Consider the following 21,448-nt stretch of genomic DNA (forward strand, 5'->3'; position numbering starts at 1 on the left):
ATAAAATAAATGTGTTTTATAGACAATTGAGAGATTACCCAATGTACACCTAGGGATATCAGGAATTACGTTAACTATTTGAGGGAACTTCCATGTTTCCTTAGCTATCATTCAGTCATTAAAGAATTTATGCAACAACTATTTATTGAATGTTTACTATGGGCAGGAATTATGAAAAGCACTGAGGAAAAAGAGAAATAAAATTTTCCTTGCCCTGTAAGAACTGCATATTCTCCAGTGATATTAATAGGAATGTTAAAAAAAAAGAACTCCAAGAAATATAAAAAGTTTATAGAAATTTACATTAATTTATCTGTTGGGTGTCTCCACAGCTAGAATGTATGTTCATGAGGGCAGAACTTTCTCCACTTCATTCATTGCTGACTTTCCTGTATTCCACAGGCCATCTGACAAGAAATAGTCCCTTAATAAATGTGTTGAATTTTAAAAAGTGAATGAATAAATGACAAAAAAGCTGATGACACCACAGTAAGTAATGGTTAACTCTCTATGAGAAGAGAACTAAATCATAATAAAATAATAGTGATAAGAATGATAAAAATGTTGGTAGGTAAAATTCACTGTTTACTATATACCAGACAATGAAGCATTTTACATGCAATTATTGATTAATCTAGATCATTGTTTCATGATAGAGTTACTGGTTGTATTCCCACTTTATAAGCAAAGAACAAGGTAGAGGATAAGACAACTGCTTATGGTAAAAGATAAGGGCTTGAGTGTTGTCTTATGGTAAAAGATAAGGGCTTGAGTGTTGTCTCATGGAGACATCAAATTCCTTGGTCTGAACCACTAAACTCCTTAAAGGAATTTAAGCATAAGTGGTAGTAAGCCTGGCAGATGGGGAAACGTATGAGTCATTCAAAGAACCACAGTATTTTAGGATGCTGGAGACAGTGTGCCTATGAGAAGGATAAACCTGAAAATAGAGCTTAGCCAGGTTGCAAAACATACAAAGCCCATGCTAAAAAGTCTGCATATTATCCCAAGGGACATGCAGAGCTATTAAAACATGTATTGAGGATATAACATTAGGAGAATTAATGTTTATTCATTATTTTAAATTCCCCCAAATATTACATTTTAAATAATATGTCAAAAATGTAGACTAGATCTTTGCTTATTTAAATACAAATTTAGGTACCTTAATTTAAATACAAATTTCTTTCTCTTAACTTGCTTATATATTAATCTATTTATTACAATATGTTTTAAATCATCAGATTATATTGCCACAAAATGTGCATGTATTTCCAAGAAGCCTGGGTAACACAAGTTAAATAATTCCTCAGACTGGAATGAGTAAAACAAAGCTAAAGAAACATGGCTGAATGCATGTTTGCATTATCTCTATCTTCTGGGAAATTCCTTGGTGCTTTTGAACTCATTGCTACACACTAATCCTTGTGACATGGTAGAATTAAATTAGGGAAACGTTATTCCAGAGAGGATTTTATTCTGTCAATATCTGAACTGAAAGCACTTCAGGTTCCTTCAAAATTCATATATCAGTATTGGGTCCCAGAGTCTGCTTTTCTGTTTTTCACCTGACCCTAGACTCAGTATCCTAATGTACTTCTTTTGTTAGCATTTCCTCTAAGGAAAACCTAGGCTTATTAGTGACTAATTCTCTACCACCAGAAGACTTTTTCAGAAGGAAGAGGAGAGGGAATTGCTCTGGAGACATTTCCTTCCACTCAAGAGACAGTAATGCTCTGTCCTGCATGTTCTATCTGTAGTACCATTTGTAGGGTTAAAATGCAGGTACCATTCGTAGCTTTAAAATGCCATCATCAATGTCAGAATATATTATATATTTCAGTACTTTAAAATTTATAATTAAGCTACAGCATTTAAATCATTAACCCCTTTACAAAAAGATTAAAGTCTTTCTGTAAAAAAATGATTTGCATTATCTAGTTGGTGCTTTTGATAGAACAGTAAGTTGAAACCTATCAAGCTTCTGAAATTTTTATGTTTAGTGAGGCATATTAATTATCTTCAGAGAAGGAACTGATATTTTACAATAACAAGATTTTATAAAACTATCAAAGTTCTTATACTATTGCTACACAAGAAACATCATCTGGTAAATAGAAAAAAAATTATATCAATATAAATAATTCATGATTCCATTACACCCAGACCCAACATTTTGTAAAATCTCTTTCTTTATATCAGACATATATATATATATATGTACATGTGTGTGTGTGTATATATATATGTGTTACATATATGTATATACATATATAAATAGATATTAATAAAGAAAATACACCTTCCACTTTTACATCTTATTGTTACATCACTGTTGTTCCTTAAAAAGTGAGAAATATCTAGAACTACTAATTTAAACTGAGTGTGACTGTGGCAGAACTTTTTTATCTTTTTATAACTGGAGATACATTTCCCAGTATCCCCTTCCCTGAATTGTTCCAGGTTACATTTGGGTGAACAAGGTACATTTGTGAGATTTGAGAAGCAGAATGAAGAAACCACCACTGCTCATTGCAGGAAATAGTGGCTAGTTGGGTGACAGACACAGAAGCGCTGGCAGATAACAGTTTATAATAAAATGCTTTGTGGCAGACCTATGCAGATTCTTCTACGAGAGGGACTCCTCTCAGATTTCTCTATCACCTCCTCCTTCAGAGGCCCACTTGGCCTCTCAGATTCACTGGCAGTGGCTCCTTTGCCCTTTCTCCTCCCCCTGTAGACTTTTACTTCCCTAGCTTTTTTGTATATTTGTATTTAGCTCAATTCCTAAAATAAATCTCTTATCTAGTAATTCATAATAGTTCTGCTTCCCTGAGTGAAATTAAAACCAGAAAGAAAAAAAAAAAGAAAAACTCAACCCCTTACTTGGAAAAAAATTAGGAGGAAAATTTAAGAACTACTGAAAATAAATATATAAAGATGAAGAAATGGCTATTAGCTCATCAGTTCATTCATTGTTAACCTCTCACACTCCAGCATGACATCTGGAATTCCTATCAAGTATAATTGGTAATTTCATTGTTTCCCTTAAATAACAAATTTACGGCATTTATACATCATCATGAGGAAACTGTCATGCAAATTCAACTGTTTTATTTGCATAATTTAAAAAAATCTCGTTAGCTTGTGTCACATCCTGTTTGATCCACCTTTGTCTATTCACCTTCATTCTCAAATATTTATATTCTTTTAATGAACTCACCTTACAAACATCCAGTAGGATGGAAAAGGGGAAGAACTAGATAACTAGATAATACAAATCATTTTTTTACAGAAAGACTTTAATCTTTTTGTAAAGGGGTTAATGATTTAAATGCTGTAGCTTAATTATAAATTTTAAAGCACTGAAGTATATAATATATTCTGACATTGGTGATGGCATTTTAAAGCTACGAATGGTACCTGCATTTTAACCCTACAAATGGTACTACAGATAGAACATGCAGGACAGAGCATTACTGTCTCTTGAGTGGAAGGAAATGTCTCCAGAGCAATTCCCTCTCCTCTTCCTTCTGAAAAAGTCTTCTGGTGGTAGAGAATTAGTCACTAATAAGCCTAGGTTTTCCTTAGAGGAAATGCTAACAAAAGAAGTACATTAGGATACTGAGTCTAGGGTCAGGTGAAAAACAGAAAAGCAGACTCTGGGACCCAATACTGATATATGAATTTTGAAGGAACCTGAAGTGCTTTCAGTTCAGATATTGACAGAATAATATCCTCTCTGGAATAACGTTTCCCTAATTTAATTCTACCATGTCACAAGGATTAGTGTGTAGCAATGAGTTCACAACCAATGGCCAACAAAACCTGCAGATGAGCAACCTGTACGAGAAACAGTGAAACAAACAGATGCTGACTTTGATCTTGAGGGTCCACAGATCTTAAGAATGTCATATACATAATATGGAACAACTATGTAGGAAATATTTAACGAAAAACCAGACTCAGAGATATTAGAACAAAAGGGCACCAAAATTGAATAGGAAGATTTGAAAACAAACTATAAAAAATAAATGAGGATATTTTTAGATGTAAAATGAAATGCTTGAAAAAATTTTCAAAAGATGCAGATCTTTTGCAAACAACCTGCAGATAACAAACTGAAGAAAGAATTAGAAAATTGGAATATGTATCTGAAGAAATTACACAGATTTAAGCCTCTTCCACACAAGGAGATGAAAATTAGGAAAGAATGAAGAGATATGGAAGACAGAATGAAAATGTATAATGTGCACTTGGTGTTGTAGGTGGAACAAATTTAAAAAATGAATTGAGGAAAAACAGCTGCAAACTTTCTAGTACTAACAGAAATGGTAAATACTTTGAAGAAAATTATCAATCCGTATTCGAAGTAGAACAACTAAAAAATAATTCAGGTCCAAATTCATTATATTGGAGGTTTTGTAACATAATAAAAGAGCCTTAAAAGTTGACATAGAGAATATCCAAATCATTTATAAAGGAATAACAATTGGAAAGAGAATTTTTTTCAACATCCACAAATTATACCAAAAGAAAGCAGAAAACACTAAGTGGTGTTATAAAAAATAAATGTCAACCTAGAACTGTGTACCTAATAAAACTGTAAAAGTATACATGAAATAAGTATCATTTTACACTTAGTAGATTGGCCATAATTAGGAAATCTGAAAATACCATATATTGAAAGAATGTACATCAATGAGAATTTACTTACTGGGTTGAATCGTACAATTTCTTTGGAAATAAGTTAGTATTACCTAATAATGTTAAATATTCACACCCATTGACCCAGCAATTCTACATGCACACAAAAAGATGAATATGAAAACACAGCAGCACTGTAAATTAGAAAACATAACGAAAACTAGAAAATACTCTAATAGCTGTCACAAGAAAATGGCTATAGAAATTGTCACAATGGACTATCACACAAGATTGAAAATGACTGAACTACAGTTATATGCAACAAGACAAATAAGCCTGTGAAATGTAATACTGAGGGAAAATGGAAGTGCCAGAAAGTTGTACATAATTTGATACCATTTTGTAAAGCTCTCAAACAGGAAAAAATCCACAATATATTGTTAATGCTTATATATACGAGTGCTAAAACTGAAGTCAAAACAAGAACAGGAAAACAGGAAGTATAAACACAAAATATAATATACTTGTTCTCTCTCAGGCAGGACAAGATAATGGATTGTGACTAGATCTAAGTTACAAATAATACTTCAATTCTTAGATTGTATATTGGGTGAATGAATGTTCATTTAATTATTAATGAAAGCAATTAAGATTTAAATGTAATAAAATATACTACTTTAGTTAAGTAAATATTTAAATAAATATTTATACACATAAATATTTGGATTTAATTCTCCACTTTTCTTTCTCTGAAGCAATTATCATTTTTAGGAAGAAATGTGTTTGCCACAATTTGTATGAATCAAATTTTGTAGTCAGTTCAACTGTTTACCCACCATTCTTTTCCTTAGAAATAGATTAATGCTTTCCTTAATGTTTTGTCATTGGATCATAGTAGTTCAGTGCTACTGAATCATAAATTCTAAGGGTGTGGTTAAGGAATTTGCAGTTTCTAAATACCACAGATAATCCTTAGTACATAAAGAACCATAATTATTGCTAGAAAAAAGGGAGTTTCCAGTCTGATGCACACTCAGTGTATGTGGCTCACTGTTGCAATCTGTATTACTCAAGTGAGCTAAACGGAAAAGTGGAATTCTTAGGACTATTTCAAACTTGTTCCCTTAAAGTACAGCTGGTGTTCTCTAGATGAAGGTTATGTCTTTCCTCATACACAACTCTGAAATAGATTAGTACTCATTAATACTATTATTTCTTGATGAGCTAGGATGTGGCGACAGAACACTCCACATGTCAGTTGCAAATGATTATAGTTTCACAGTATAAAATTAAAATCATTTTCTGTTCCTACCTTAAAGCTGAGATCAGATCCAGGCAAAGAAGCTATCTCCTTGTCCATCTTGGGCCCCAGTCAGGTCTCAGTGACCTTCCAGAAAAGAAGGCATTTACTGTGTTGAATGTATAGACACTCCATTTTAACATTCTGTGAGGACACAAAGAACAGGACTCCTGGTCCTGTGGAATATCTCATAGTTGTATTTCTCTATGGTAACTCCTTTTTGTGTCCTTTCACTTCTCCTGTGTTAGAAAGTGCATAGCACCGTGTCCCCCTATAACTGGGAGCAGAGGTGAGTCAAATAACAGCACATGTCAGGTGATACTTGAAGCTGATAGAGGTGGGGTGGAAGTTCTGAAAGTCCTCATATGTGTACATGGAGGCACACAGCTACTTCAGTGACCACGACTGTGGGGAATGAGTAATGGCAAGGGTGGGTCAGAGTTGGGGTGTAAGGGATAGTGGAGTAAATGAAGTATTTGTAACCTATTCATCTATTGACCAATTTACTTTTCAGTTTTTGAATGTTTTTCATCGTTGTATCATATGTTGTCTGGCTCTAACTGGATTAACAGAAAAATGACAGCTTACCCGACTTCTCAGTGGACAGCATTACCCTTGCCTTGGCCCTTTCACCAAATATACATTTATTAAATTCTACATAAATGATAAGTCCCAACTCTAACTTCACTTTGAATAGACACCACATCATTTTTATCACCTATAAAATAGTAATAAATTATCTGCCCTGTCAACAGAATTGGAGTGTGATGTGAAGTTATAGGTAAACTCAGTACAATATAAAGCATGGTGCGGTATAATTTAGGATTGTTAGTGTATGAATATTTATCACTTTGGACTGGGGTAACTCACTTTTTTGGTAACCAGGTGGTACATGTATTTGTAAGTGGTGAACTTCTTTATATCTGAACTCAACACATGCTAAACATGCTAGGTTAGGTCCCATTATACCTCGAACCTGGGGAAGATGTAGGTGCACACCATTTGGATTGGAATATACAAGGTCTGTTAGGCTATTTCAGGAATTGTTCAACACTATGCATAGACCATCTCCAAGACACCCTCAGTTCCTTTAAGCAAAGAAGGAACTCGGTGGCTAGAGCCTCAACCAGTTTGATATATTCCTTTGGGCGAAAACTGGTATTACAAGTGGGAAAGAAACCTTTAACTAGTGACTATCATATTGATTTATGCTGAACTATGGGGAGATACAAACAAGCCAGCGCGGTGATTCTCCTTGAATGGTACATATTACCTCGAAATGTTGGGTAGCAACTGATGTGACGTCCTGCGACAGTGCAGCACAGTGGATCCACAGTCACTAAGGATCTAGGGGCATATCTGATGCTCATCTCTTATCGGGATAATCATCTCAGTGGCTCTGCTGTCGGTTGGGATCTAGGTGTAGATTTGATGCTTATCTGCACATGGGATTTGATGCCACTTGCTCAAATTCCCTCTTACTCATGATCTCCATCTTGTAAGGTGGATGGAGATGATAATATGCTATCTTTTTGAGTTGCTGTGAAAAAAAAAATAAGAAAATATGAATAACATAATTAATATGGTGCTTGGAATATTGGAGCTCAATGATAATGCAGAAGGTTTGGAGCCAGACAACCTCTATTTGAATCTTGGCATTGGCACTTAGCAGATGTGTGACCCTTGGCAATCTGCTTGACCATTCTGGCTCAATTTTTTAAACCGTAAAAATAGCAAGGATAGTGACTGTAGTTACTTCATGAAGATTAAACTAATATTTTACTGTATTTGAAATTGTACCTAGTACTATAGAATGTTATAATTTTTTTTAAGAAATGTAATGAAAAATTCTTACTATTACCAAAACGAGATTAATATTTTAGAAATTTTTTTCTAGTTCTTGGGCTCAATAGTTGAGGTTTGCTTTGCTTATGGTATACTCATAGAATCAAATTGTTTAGATAATATTCTCTGAGAAATTATGGGAAGAAGTTTCTGCAAAGCTGAAACCAAAGCTACGTTCTAGCTGTGAATAATCACAGCTGGCTCGCCTTAAAAGGTTAGAGGATTAGAATGTTAATAATTTTGTATTTCTTAAGCAAGTATGTTCAAACATGCAATGAGCAGCTGTTCCCGTGGAAGAATGAGCTAGTGACAAGTTTCATCATTTAAAAGGAAAGTTATTTTTGGTCAAATGAGAGTGCAAAAAAAGTGCTGTGTTTAAAATGCTTTTCAATGACAGGAAACATAAATATTTTTTGCAGCTCTTTAATTCAGAAAACAGCTTGCATAATGTTTTTGAACTTGAGGAGAGTAGATATAAAGCCTGTCCCAAATCCTAGAACTGTCAATTCTTAGGGACTTTTTTTGTAAGACAAAAAGAGTATACATTTGTATCAAAGTTGAAGCTGAGGTCAATATACATAGAAAAAACTGGGTGGTTTATTTGAAACAGTGTTCCTCAATTTTTTTTCTTACCATTAACACCCCCTTAAAAAGTCTTTTTTAGATCTTTTTTCTAATTGTTTCTCACATGCAATTTTCATACCATAAGTACAATGTAAATATGTTTATGTATTGTATGTATACTTTTTATTTTTGCATATATATTTTTTTCAACTCCCAAGAGCCAATTCTCTTCCTTTTGGAGGCAGTATCACCTATCCCCTTTGAGAGAGAATTTGCAAAGAGAATGTCTTTGTTTCTGGCCTTTGTATAGACAGTGTATAGACTAAAGTATTATTAACTTCATATAACTTTTTCCACAAGGTGTCTTAGTTAAGATTACTTCTATTTTGTTTTTGTTTCTACTTGTTTTATTTTGCCTGTTTTTACTTATTCAGTATCAAGAAGTCTATTTTTAGACTTTCTAGCTGCAAGTGTAGAAAGTCTATGTTTAATTGAGCAGGTAGAAAGGTTTTAACATGTTTACTACTTTATTATACTTACATTAATTTTTTTGTTCAACTGCCTTATATAAAAGAGGCATAAGCTATGGGTAGATTACATAACATCTCTATGCCTCAGTATCCTCATCTGTAAATGAGTATAGTAATACCTACATTGTAAATGAGTTAATATTCATGAAGTTCTTAGAATAGTGCCTTGTAAATGGTAAGCACATCTCTCTCATTTTTATTTTTTATTAAAATGAGCTTAAAACTTTACCTTATACAGATACAGGTTAAGCTTATGAAGCCAAGCAGAAAGAGTAAAGACACACAAGGGCTGAGGCCAAAAAACACTGCTGGAACTAAGGCAAGTCCCCTTTCAGGTGCCATGAGGTCTCTCTCATATCTGATTCACTCTTTGGAGGCAGGTTATTTTTTTTTTCTCTACTCTCACAAATGGCCCTGTACTCTGCAATTTACATGCTGTATCCAGCATTTCTAATCCAATTTCAAATTTCTTTCAGGGACTGTCTGATTGGCTCAGCTATTCTTTCTTCATCCAAACCTTTGTGATCAGTGGAGTTGGGACAGACATGTAAGCTTGGTAGAAAAACCTAGGTTTTGAGGATGAGTGATAATTCTGAAATAGACAGGGTTTCTTGGAGCAGACAAATATGCGAAAGTCTACCACAATTGAGTAAAAAACAACAGCCATCAAATCATCACTTATGAGGTGTTAATTTCATTTTTCCTCAATATTCCCAAGTGTAGAGGGAATTAGTAAAGACAAGTGAAATTGAAATAAACTAATCAAAATTGTTTGAATATTTACTAGGACAATATATCACACTGGTCAAGATTTATAGTTTGGTTATGCAATGGCCCAAATATCACAAAGGAATAATCTTTTATATAAGGCAGCTGAATAATAAAAATACCAAAAGCACAGTAAACTGTTTGTTTAAACACTTTCTCCATGCTCAATTAAGCATAAAATAGGCCCCCAAAATGTCATAGCTCCCTTTAAATATCATGATTTTACTTTATCTTAGTTGCTGGCAAGGAGTGAGCTGTATGTGAGTGTCTACCTTCTTTTAAAATTTCCTGTATAAAACATATACTGTGGAAATAGTTTTCAGAAAAATGTGACTGAATGCTGCTTGATATTTTACATCAATTAAATATGTTTACACTCATGGTGGTGAAAAAATTTACACTATATTAGAACATATTATGAAGTCCAGAATGTTAATTTCTCAGAAACATATTACATGACAGTGTTTAAAAATTGTCCAAGAAATGGAAGAGTTTGGATATAAAAAAAGACATTGCTACTCTTATTCAGATATACTGGACATGAAGCATCATGACATAGAAAATGTATGTAACATCTCAAGAAAATCAAAGGTTGTATTCTTGTTACATAACATTCTAGATAACTCAAACCTTTTTGGAATCAGGCTAGATTACATGGGTTCATGGGAAAATTATATGAGCTTCAACCACCCCCACTGTCAAACTGGTCTAGATTACTACCACAATACTTCAAATGAGAGAGAGAGACAGGACTCTGTCACTCTGTACACCCATGGAAGTTTATTGGCTTCCAGCTGGGATTGTGTTGAGGATAGAATTCCATGGACAGACTTACTGCTTAAAATAATTTTGCCATGGTATTAGAAAACAAGGGTATTAACACAAAATATTTATTCAACATATTATAGGTATCATTAGACAAACTGGATTACAGTGACTGTAAATCAATACCATGAAAACATTTCCATAAAAATATTCATAAAAGTAATTATGAAAATATTCATTATAACAAAAAATCAACTCACTGCAGCCTGTATATTTCACATTAAACATAATTAAAATAACAAAACAATTCATTTTGTAAGTCATTTTATTCATTTTCTTAAAAATCAGTTTGGTGCAGTTGGTGACATGTTAATGATTCTTTAGACTGGCATCTCATGTACTTTTTTTTTTAGTGGTCTATTGACAACTTACTATATACACCCTGATTCTTTATTTAGCTAAAAAACAGGCCTAAAACATGAAATGCATTGCTTAGATAAGCTCCAGGAAAATAATAAAAATTGAAAAATAAAACCTTGATTACCTAAAAGAAATTTTAAACAAGGAGGATAGAAATGCAATATTCATATCCTACATTACCTTCTAGAAACATTGTACTTCACAGTTTCTACTAGAAACAAGTAATTCACAGATAGATTACTTCTAGCCATTGTCTGATAAAATTCCTCATTTTATGTATGAGGAAAAAAATCAGAGAAATTAAGTAGTTCTGTTCAAAGACAGATCATTATTAGCAGAACTCCAAGGAGACCACAGACTTCAAATTGCTGGGGACAACGTTCTACATAGCACACTTTATCTTTCTTTCATTTCATACCAGATTTCATATTACATGAAGATGGCCTTATAATTTCTCGTTCTTCTTAAAATATGTTCAAATAAATGTATTCCCATATCATCGTCTCATCCCTCAAAACTGCACATTGAATATCAGGTCTTCCTTTGACTTTGCCATTTTAAAAATGTGAAAAATTGGCTAGAAAGTGAAGCAACTGTCCTTTCTATCATGCTTCCAGTCACTGCTGTGAATTTAAAAAATATATTTTCTAGGAAGGCTGGACAAGACTTTAAAGTAAGACATTTCTCAATTTTATCTGAGAAGATTGATCCTTAATTAGCAGGTCTGTGTCTGAGTGAAAAAAATCCCATGTTCAGTAGCTAAAAAAAATTTATGACTAAAATCCATGTATCTCACCTTTTGAAAGTCTTTCAGTTTACAGTGTGAAATTATAGCTAGACTTTGTATTTTAATAGCTTTATTGAGGTATAATTGACCTATGATACACATAATTAATGTGTAGTAATTGATAAATTTTTATGTATTTATGAAATCATCACAGTAATTGATGTAATGAACATATCCATCAATTCACAAAATTTCCTTGCGATAATTGTAACCCCTCCTGCCTGCCTCCTTCCTCATACTCTTCTCTGGCTCTCAGGCAAACAATGATATGTTTTCTATGATTATGGAATGGTTTGCATTTTCTAGAATTTTATACAAATGGAGTCATACAGTATATACTCTTTGTTGACTTTTTTTTACTCAACAATTATTTCTAAATGTACCCATGCTATTATATGTATCAATAATTAATTCATTTGTATTACTGGGTAGTATTCCATTGTAGTGATATACCACAATTTATTTAACCATTTATCTATTGATGGAAACTGGGGTTGTCTTCACTTCTTGGATATTAAGCATAAGGCTTCTATACCCAAGTTTACCTAGCATGCACATTTACAAGTAAAAAGCTGTACAAGTTTTTGCATGAACATATGCTTACTTTTCTCAAGTAAATATCTAGCAGTGGAACAGTTGCATTGTATATTGGTATGTTAAAATTTTTAAATGCCAACTTATTTTCCAAAATAGTTGTACATTTTAAATCCTACCAGCAATGCATGAGTCCCAGTTTCTCCACATCCTCTTCAAATCTTAGCATTGGCTGTCTTTTGATTATAGGTATTTTGGTATGTAGTGATCTCACTGGGGTATTTCCCTAATGACCAATAATATTGAGTATCATTTTATGTCCTTGTTACTTGTTTGAATATCCTCTTTGGTACAATATCTGTTCCCAAAGCTTTCCCCCATTTTTATGTTGGATCGTTTGCCTCTTACGTTGTAATAGTTCTTTATAGGCTCTGAATAAAAGTCCTTCATCAAATATATTGTTTGCATTTATTTTCTTTATGATTTCTCTAATTATCTTTGTGCTCCTTTGAAGCTCAGAATTGTATGTGTGTATTAACTTATTCATGTGGATATATAATCACCCCAGAAGGATTTGGTGAGGAAACTATATTATTTTTCCCATTTAATTATCTTGGCACATTTATTGAAAATTGATTGATAATAAATCTATAATGTAAAGATTTATTCTGTACTCTCAATTCTGTTCCATTGATACATATGTCTATAGATCTATGTATCTATATTATTTGCATCCGTACCACACTATATTTATTACAGTGGCTCTCTAGTGAGTTTTGAACAAAGTATAAACCCTCCAACTTTGTTCTTTTTCAAAACTGTTGAATAGTCTTGGTCTGTTACATTTCCCTATACATTTTTAGAATCAGCATGTCAGATTCTACAAAAATTTTCTTGGAATTCTGGTAGGGGTTGAATTGATTTTATTAATTAACCTGAAATAAATTGCCTTCCTGACAATATTGTTGCTTCCAACTCTTGAACTATTAATTTAATATAAATTTTTCTCAGTATATTTTTCAGTGTACAAATCTTGTACTTTTTTGTTAAATTTGTTATTAGCTACTTTATCATTTTTGATGCTATTGTGAATGGGATTGTTTTAATTTGTTTTTTAGATTCTTTGTTAGCATACAGAAATGTAATTGATTTTTATACCTTTGGCTTGTATCTGTGGATTTGCTAAAGTTGTATATTAGTACTAGTAATTTGTTTATGTCCATATTTCTTAGGATTTTCTATATAAGAGATCATGTCATCTGCAAATAAAGAGAATTTTTCTCCTTTTCCAATATGGATATCTTTAGTGTCTTTTACATATTTTCTTTATTGAAATAGCTGAATTTTCACTACAATATTGAATAGAAGTAGTGAAAGCAGACATCCTTGCTTAATCCTGGTATAAGGAAAAAGGAATTCAGTCCCTCAACCTTAAAATTGGTATTAGTGTAAGTTTTTTCTAGACTCTCCTTATGAGGTATATGAAACACCCTTTTAATTTTATTGCATTTTGAGGCTCTGATTTTAGGTAAATATGCATTTATATTTGTTTTATCTTTCTGAGTTATTGACACTTTATCATAAAGTTCTCCTTTTTGTCTCTAGTAGAATTCCTAAAGTCATTTTTTGGTATATCAATTTAACTTTTTTATTCTTACTACATTTTACATTTATTGATTTCTTATGGCATTATATAGTGCATCTTATCACAAAAACTACTGCAAACTAATAATTGTTTCTGGTAAAATGTAGAAAATTTGCCCAAGTAAAGCTCCATTTCCTCTCACATCCTTTATGCTAACTTTGTCATATATATTTATAAATGTTATAATCCAAACAACACAGTGTTAAACCATTGCTTTGTGCAATCTTGTGTGTTATAAAAAGAATGAGGAAAACATATTAAGTCTTTTGTATGAAGCCATATTTATAGCACTTAGAGTGCTTATTTTTTCTGGAAGATTTGAGTAATCACCTGATTTCATTTCTTTCAGTTTAAAGGATTTCTTTTATTAATTTTTGTACAGCAGGCCTGCTAGCAATGAATGCCTTCATGCTTTGTTGTTTTGGGGTTATCTTTATTTCACCTTTACTTTTGAAGTATAGTTTGGCTGGATATAGAATTCTTGGTTTGACTTTTTTTCCCTTATACTACTTTCAATATGTCATTCCACTGGTTTCTGGCTTCCTCATTTCTGATGAGAAGTCAGATGCTAATCTAATTGTGGGTTCTTTGAACATGATAAGTCTTATTTTTTTCCTTTCTTGAAGAATTTCAAAAATTTTGATTTTTTTCTTTTAACTCTTTGCTTTTGATGTCCCTATGAAAGGACCTCTTTGTACTTATTTTTTTTTTAGCTTCTTGGATGTACAGATGAATATTTTCCATCAAGTTTGGGAATTTTTTAAACCATTCTTTCAAATATTTTTTCTGACCCTTTTCCTCACTCTTCTTTTTGGCTCTCATTACATATATATTGTCGTGCTTCATGGTGTACAAATCTGAGCCTCTGATCATTTTTTCCCCATTTTGATATGTATGACAGGTTAGAAAACTACTGATCTACTGACAATGCCACCAAACATAAGTATCACTACTGCTCCAAGTTTAGTGAGTCTCCTTCAACCTTTGTATGCTAGTCTTCACATCCAGCATGATAAACTTCCTTGCCTACCATACTAGGGAAAATTTGGGTGCAACTTAAGGTAGGACTGACAGATTGTCTCTGTTCTTGAAGTTCAACAGATATTACTAACACAGATACTTTTCATATTGTTGTTTAATTTGCTTGATTTTTAGAGTACCAAATGATTAATTTTGTAGTTTTAAATTTGCTACTGGGAGAGTTGATTTGCTTTCTGAGAGTCCTGACTTTGCTTTTTAAACATATAGGGATTGCTTGTAATAATTGTTTTAATGTACTTATCTGCTTATTTTAATATGTGGACCAAGGTTCTCCTTATTTTCCTGTTTCTTTGTATTCTTGCTAGTTTTGTTTGTATAGCAGACATTACCAACTTCACCTATTTGTAAATATTTGGATATCTTTTTATTTCTATATATTCTCAAGCTTTCATCAGGAAAGTAGTTTTTTGGAAAAAATTTCATCCTTTTGATCTTACTTTTAATTTTTGTTAGAACATCCTACTGTGTAATTTACCCATAGCCATTTAGATCATGTACTTTTTAAGTCTGACTGGTAAGGATAGGCAGTATTTCTAGCATAATGTGAATGTCAGCTACTGTTACTTTAAATCTTTTCTGATAGTTCTTTTTCAGGCCTCTGGTGTTTCCTCACACAGGTTTGCTCATCAGAAGTCAGCTGAGTACTTTAGACAATTCCTTTGCAGATATCCAGAGTCATCTCTCTGTACTGCTCTCTCTTCTCCAGTACTCTTTTCTGCTATCTGTATCCTCCTTGTTTTCTCAGACTCTAAGGTCTCTGTACATAACCTGGAAGTCTGCTGAACTTAATCTAGGCTTTCCCGCTATGAGCCTCCATTCATGATAAAAACTCTCAACAAAATAGGTACAGAGGCAAGTACCTCAACATAATAAAGGCCATATATGACAAACCCACAGCCAACATTATACTTAACAGTGAGAAGCTGAAAGCTTTTTCTTTAAGATCGGGAACAAGACAAGGATGCCCACTCTCCCCACTTTTATTCAACATAGTTCTGGAGGTCCTCGCCATGGCAATCAGACAACACAAAGAAATACAAGGCATCCAGATTCGCAAGGAAGAAGTCAATGTTAGATCTCATTTATTTTCCACCTCTGTCTTTTGTTGCCTGATGTCCAGGGTCTGGAAAAGCATTTTTCATATATTTGATGTGATGTTTTAGTCTGTTTCAAACAAAAGGGCAAATCTGGTTCCTATTATACCATCATGAGTGGAAGAGCAGAAGTCTCTGTTTTTTTCTTTTTTTAAAGAGGGAAAAATTCCCTATTAACTTGAATAAGTTTACATTGAGAGAGATAAGAACTCCCACCATTGTGGCCACAGTGTGAAATTAGAATGTAAAGTGTGATCCCCCATTAAATTTGATACCAGTGAACAAAAAAGAAATCAGCAAAGCAGCAGATGGTACTGTTTGCAGCTCTGGGAGAGACTTGAGGCTCATAGTCACCATCTGCCTGCACAGCATTTTCTCAAACTTAGCATTTAGCAAAGTTTATTGCTACTAAGCTTATGGGCATTATGAGACAGATTACCAAATTCCTACATTCTACCATCCTTTAATTAAAAGAAATATATGTCATGTGTTAGATGGTTATGGAAGCTATGTGACATATAACTACCACTGCCTATTACTCTTCTTAATAGCTTCTGCATTTTTAGTTAAATACTTTTTTTCCAAAAAGAAATATCACTAAGCTATATAATATAACTTTAAGAGGTCTGTGGGATTGATCCATCATTGGGATTTCTGCGAATTCTTACATAAATCCTACCTCTGAACACCTATATTAAACCTTATTTTTCAATGGTTAGTGAAGTTGGGGTGAATGTAGTTTGTTTCCTGAGGGTTTTATATATATATATATATATATATATATATACATATATGTATTTTATTCCCAGCAATGCATGTTTCATAAATTTCACAGTATTCATTGGCTAAAAGTGGGCGAGGGGGGAGAAGTGAAATCAATTGGTAGAGAAATTTAGTAAGAAATAATAATGCATAATTAATCTCAGTTTTGGATAGACTTACAAGTTCTGCATCTAAATCTATGGATATCTTCCAGTTACATTAATACCTATTTACAGTATCAGGTTGAAATATAGTAAAATATCATTTCTGTAGGTCAACACTGGTCAAACTTGGCAACCTCATGCAGTTCAAATGGACATGAGACAACTCTAATACTACCTTCTACCAACACTGAGATGATGCTTCTATTAATGATTTCCAAAATAAGACCACAGGTATCTTTTCATTGTCATAGCTTTCAACATAAAAATGCATGGTGAATACCTTGGTAACTAATATTTATTTCTGTGATATTTTTGATTATAAAATCTTATTGTGAGCTTAAAAAACAAAGTTATACTTTCTAAAATGTGGTGAATCTTGACTAAATTTAAAGGTTAAAATATAAAATTCCAGATGACTTAAAAATGTACACATTGAAATAAGAATGTTACACTAACCAACATAATTTGGGGAAAAAATTTCAGGTATGTCCTTGCTCTAGTTTAAAGTTATAACAAATAAACTATGCTTCCATGCTGAACAAGGACAGCCCGAGTTCTGGCTTTGTTGTTTCATAGATAGGTGCACCAGGCATGATACTTAACATTTCCGTTTGAGTTAATTTTTTAATCAGTAAAATGGAGGTGGTACTAGTACCTACCTCAAAAGACTGATGTAAGGATTAAATGAGTCAATCCATGTAATGCATTTCAAAGTCTCTTAGGCACAGTAAGAGCTCAATAAATGTTGGCTGCTGTTGTAACTGTTATTTTAGGCGTATAATTAGAATTTAGGAGTGAGACAGCATTGATCTACATTCTGGCACTTTATACTCTGTGACTCAATTGTCTCATTATAAAATGTAGGTGTAGGTGTACTTATTTCATAGGTTGTTATGGGTTTAAATGAGTTGATGAGTACAAATAACTGAAGATCTTGGTCTTCGAGACTTACTAATTGACAAACTATTTTTCTACTTGAAAATAACTTATGTTTTAAGGAAATTGCAACTCAGGGCTATGGGAGGATATGTAATTTATCACTCCACCCTATCCCTAGCCTTTAGCAGGTTTAGACATAAAGCTCTCCAAAACCTGATATATTCTTCATTGCTTAAGTCTCTGGGAAAAATATGAACCAAAACTTACACATTCACTTATGTAACAGAAATTATTTTCTTGGTTGTGGAGCTAACAGTGTAGGAGACACACAAGAGCAAAATAAAGATGGTTGGAGGAATACTCAGATTGCTTCATTTACATGATTGTACTCTACTGTCTTTCAGAGAGACCACCTAGGTCTATGGACTATTCTGAGTTTGGACCCTTTTGGCCAAAAGCAACATCTTGGACATCTTAGCATTTTTTATCTTAGTGAAATATTTCTAGATCCACTAGATTTATTCCATAGCCTGACACAGGTTTTCTGCCATGGTAAAGTGTCTCAAGGGAACAATATGGCAACAAGTTGCGTGTGGAAGTGAGACGATAAATGGAAATGAGACCAGAAAGGGGCAACATTGCTATTGTTTAGATGACCCAGGTAACAATTCACCACACAATTTAGTACAGGTCATGATATTTATGTGGACAAATGATGCTCATTTGTAAGTTTTCAGGGTCACATTTTCTAAGTTGAAGATAATCATATATAACTTAAAATGTTTTTTCAGTGATTAGGTATAAAATTTTCTCTTTGTTTATATACTTTCAAGGAATATCAATTTAGACTTGTGTATAATACCTATAAGGTAAGGCAGAACTGATGAAGAAAAATATAGCTCATTTTAGATAATAGGCAATTTCATTATCTAATTTACAGAATACTCAATAGCCTCTATTCCCTATATAAAGCAATCAGAATCTTGGCTACATTACTAAATAGGCAATACAATAGGTTATTTTAAAAATTAAATAAAGAGATTTCATTTGTTTCCTGTGAAAAATCAGCACAATTTTTGCTTTAAAGATGTATTGAAAATATTTTAGAGTAAATGCTATACATCTTAGAAAAAAATACTTTAAGGGAAAAATAATACCGTTTCAGTTAAGTCAAGCCAAAAAATTCATTCTTTGCAAAGTAATATTTATGATTTATTTCATTCCTTCTTCCACATAATAACCTTTAGGAAGTCATGATAATCCATTTCTCTGGTGATTTTAATTCCTATACTAGATCAGCTCCCATTACATTAGACATAAGTATTTGCATATTGCTATTATCCTCTCAGATACACAAAGATAAAAATGTAGAATAGTAGTATATACACTCCATTTCTATGCCACTAAGGAAGTTCTGTGTTTTTCAGTAAACAGTTTTTAGAGCAGCACAGACAAAGCAAACATTTTCTAGCATGGATTTGTGTGAACTCTGGCCTCTGGATTTCTGAACTATAAGTGAGAATACCTCTGCACAGTCTTTCTGGTATTGTAAGGATGGCTCTTTTGATATGTTTATAATATTCAAACAGATAAAAGTAGAGTGTTGGTTATTACACAAATTACACATAAGTAAGCAGATAAATAAATAAGTAAATACACTTTGATCCAGTATTTCCACTTCAGAAATTTATCCTATCAAAGAAGCTAGAATGTGGACAAAGAAGCTTTTGGCAGATAATTTATACTCGCCAATAATTAAATCAATATATAATTTATGTACATAACAATGGAGAACTTTAGAAATAAACTATAATATGCTTCTATGCAGGAATTCTGAAAACAATGTTGTATAAGTATATTGATAGACAATGCAGTATAACTAAAAACACAGAAGTGGTCTGTAGAACAGATGTTAAGAAAGAGAGAAACAGAGACAGAATATTAAACTTGTTCAGAGAAAACTGTTAACACTGGTTGTCCCTCTGCATGGTAGGTTACATATTTTTTTCTCTTTCCTTTATGTGCTCTTTTGTATTGCATTTAGGAATATATATACTCTTAAAATTTTCCAATAGAAAGGAATAGATAATGTACCCTGAATTAGCCATATAGACCAACTACAATAAATTTGATGTACTGCCATCATCAAACATTTGTTGAGAGCTCTGAATATGAAAGATACTAAACTAGATAGTTATGATTGCCTAGTTCTTGGGTTTCAATCCTTGAAGAGCTAATAAACAAGGAATCAGAGCACAAAGTAATGATTTTTTTACTATCTATATTGCAAATCTATCTATATTGCAAATACGGAACTAAGTAATATCCCCTTAAAAAAGGATGTCTTATAATAGACTACCAGTATGACTATAAACCTATGGCACCTGTATTAGAATTCTTACCCAAAAGTTACTATTACTGTCCAGCTAATTGGTTTTTGATAATCATACGATTATAGTAACTTGTGGAGAAGATAGGGATATTCAACCTGATTTGACCATGCTGAAATCATTAGATTACCATTCTATGATTTACCTGTCTGAATGATGAAATCCTTTAAACTGAATCAAATTAACTCTGAGTGTTCCACATGGAAATTGTCTCATTCTACTGTTTGAATCTAGAGTCAGTCTGTAAAGCTGTGTTTCAAGAAACTGAATTATTCTTGAGCTTCCTGCATATTCCTGTATATTCCAAAGCATATGCCCATTCAAAATTGTCTTTCAAGCAAAGAAAGCCATTTTAAGTTGTAGTATGGCTTTATTTTCCTGAATTATGCAGATCATGACTCAGCAAATATTTTTTTGTAAATGTAATAGAAATAATAGAAAATATTTGTGGGCCATACAGTCTCTGTTGCAACTCTTCATCTCTGCCATTACAATGCAAAAACAACCATAGACAATATGAATAAATGCATGCTGTATTCCAATAAAACTTTATTTACAAAACAGGCAGCAAGTTGGATTTGGCCTGCACATTACAGATTGCTGACCCAACCAGGTACTTGATACAGCTGTCTACTCTGTGTCTAGATTTGCTTAGTTTAGTTCTGAAGAAATAGTGTAGATACCTAAATAAATAGCTCATGGTAGCTTATGACCATTAAAGAACACAATACAAGATTTTGAAGGCAAGGAGGGGGAAGATGGCAGCATAGAAAGAGCTTGAATATACCTCCTCCCACCTACAGTGAATTTGCATCCACCCACAGAGCAGGTCATCTCGAGGAATAACTGTGGCCCGAGTGAACACCTTCTTCACAACAAGGAATAAAAAGATCACATAAAAAAATGATATGAGACAGACATAGCCCAGCAGGAACCACAACCCCAGCACAGTGACTGGCAGTGGAGAAGGATATTGCTGAGGAACCCAAGCACAGATTCCATGTCTAGAAACACAGAAAAGAGGCCACGCTTTAAAGTGTATCTAGACTGTAAGTGAAAAATGTGATTTTGAGAAATAAAGCACCTGATATTTGGTGGATGAACTGCTGGAACTCTATGGGATTTGAGGTACTGGTGAACACTATTGTTTGCACTCCTTCCACACACTGATACTACCAGGGTGAGGGCACACATACCAATTCTAGACTTGGTCTACCTGGAAGATCTTCAGAGCACACCAACCACTACCTGCTGCCATCCACGAGCGTGGTCCCCTCCAGCAGGACCTGGGAGCTACCTAGAGAACACCAGCC

The 21,448-nt window shown here is 33.2% G+C and overlaps 1 long non-coding RNA gene across 1 annotated transcript in view; it reads right to left on the reverse strand.

Annotated features, from left to right (window-relative positions):
- Positions 1-5,902: 5,902 nt before the first annotated feature.
- The window catches only part of LOC140844999 (uncharacterized), a 41,711-nt gene continuing 26,165 nt past the window's right edge, over positions 5,903-21,448 (reverse strand). Inside the window, exons 2-3 of the long non-coding RNA XR_012123621.1 lie at positions 7,221-7,487; positions 5,903-6,034 (exon numbers count right to left, since the gene is read on the reverse strand). This is a non-coding gene — a long non-coding RNA (uncharacterized lncRNA). The remainder of the gene's footprint in view (positions 6,035-7,220; positions 7,488-21,448) is intronic.

Source organism: Manis javanica, chromosome 2 (assembly GCF_040802235.1).
Source record: "Manis javanica isolate MJ-LG chromosome 2, MJ_LKY, whole genome shotgun sequence".
In the NCBI taxonomy this organism is placed as follows: domain Eukaryota; kingdom Metazoa; phylum Chordata; class Mammalia; order Pholidota; family Manidae; genus Manis; species Manis javanica.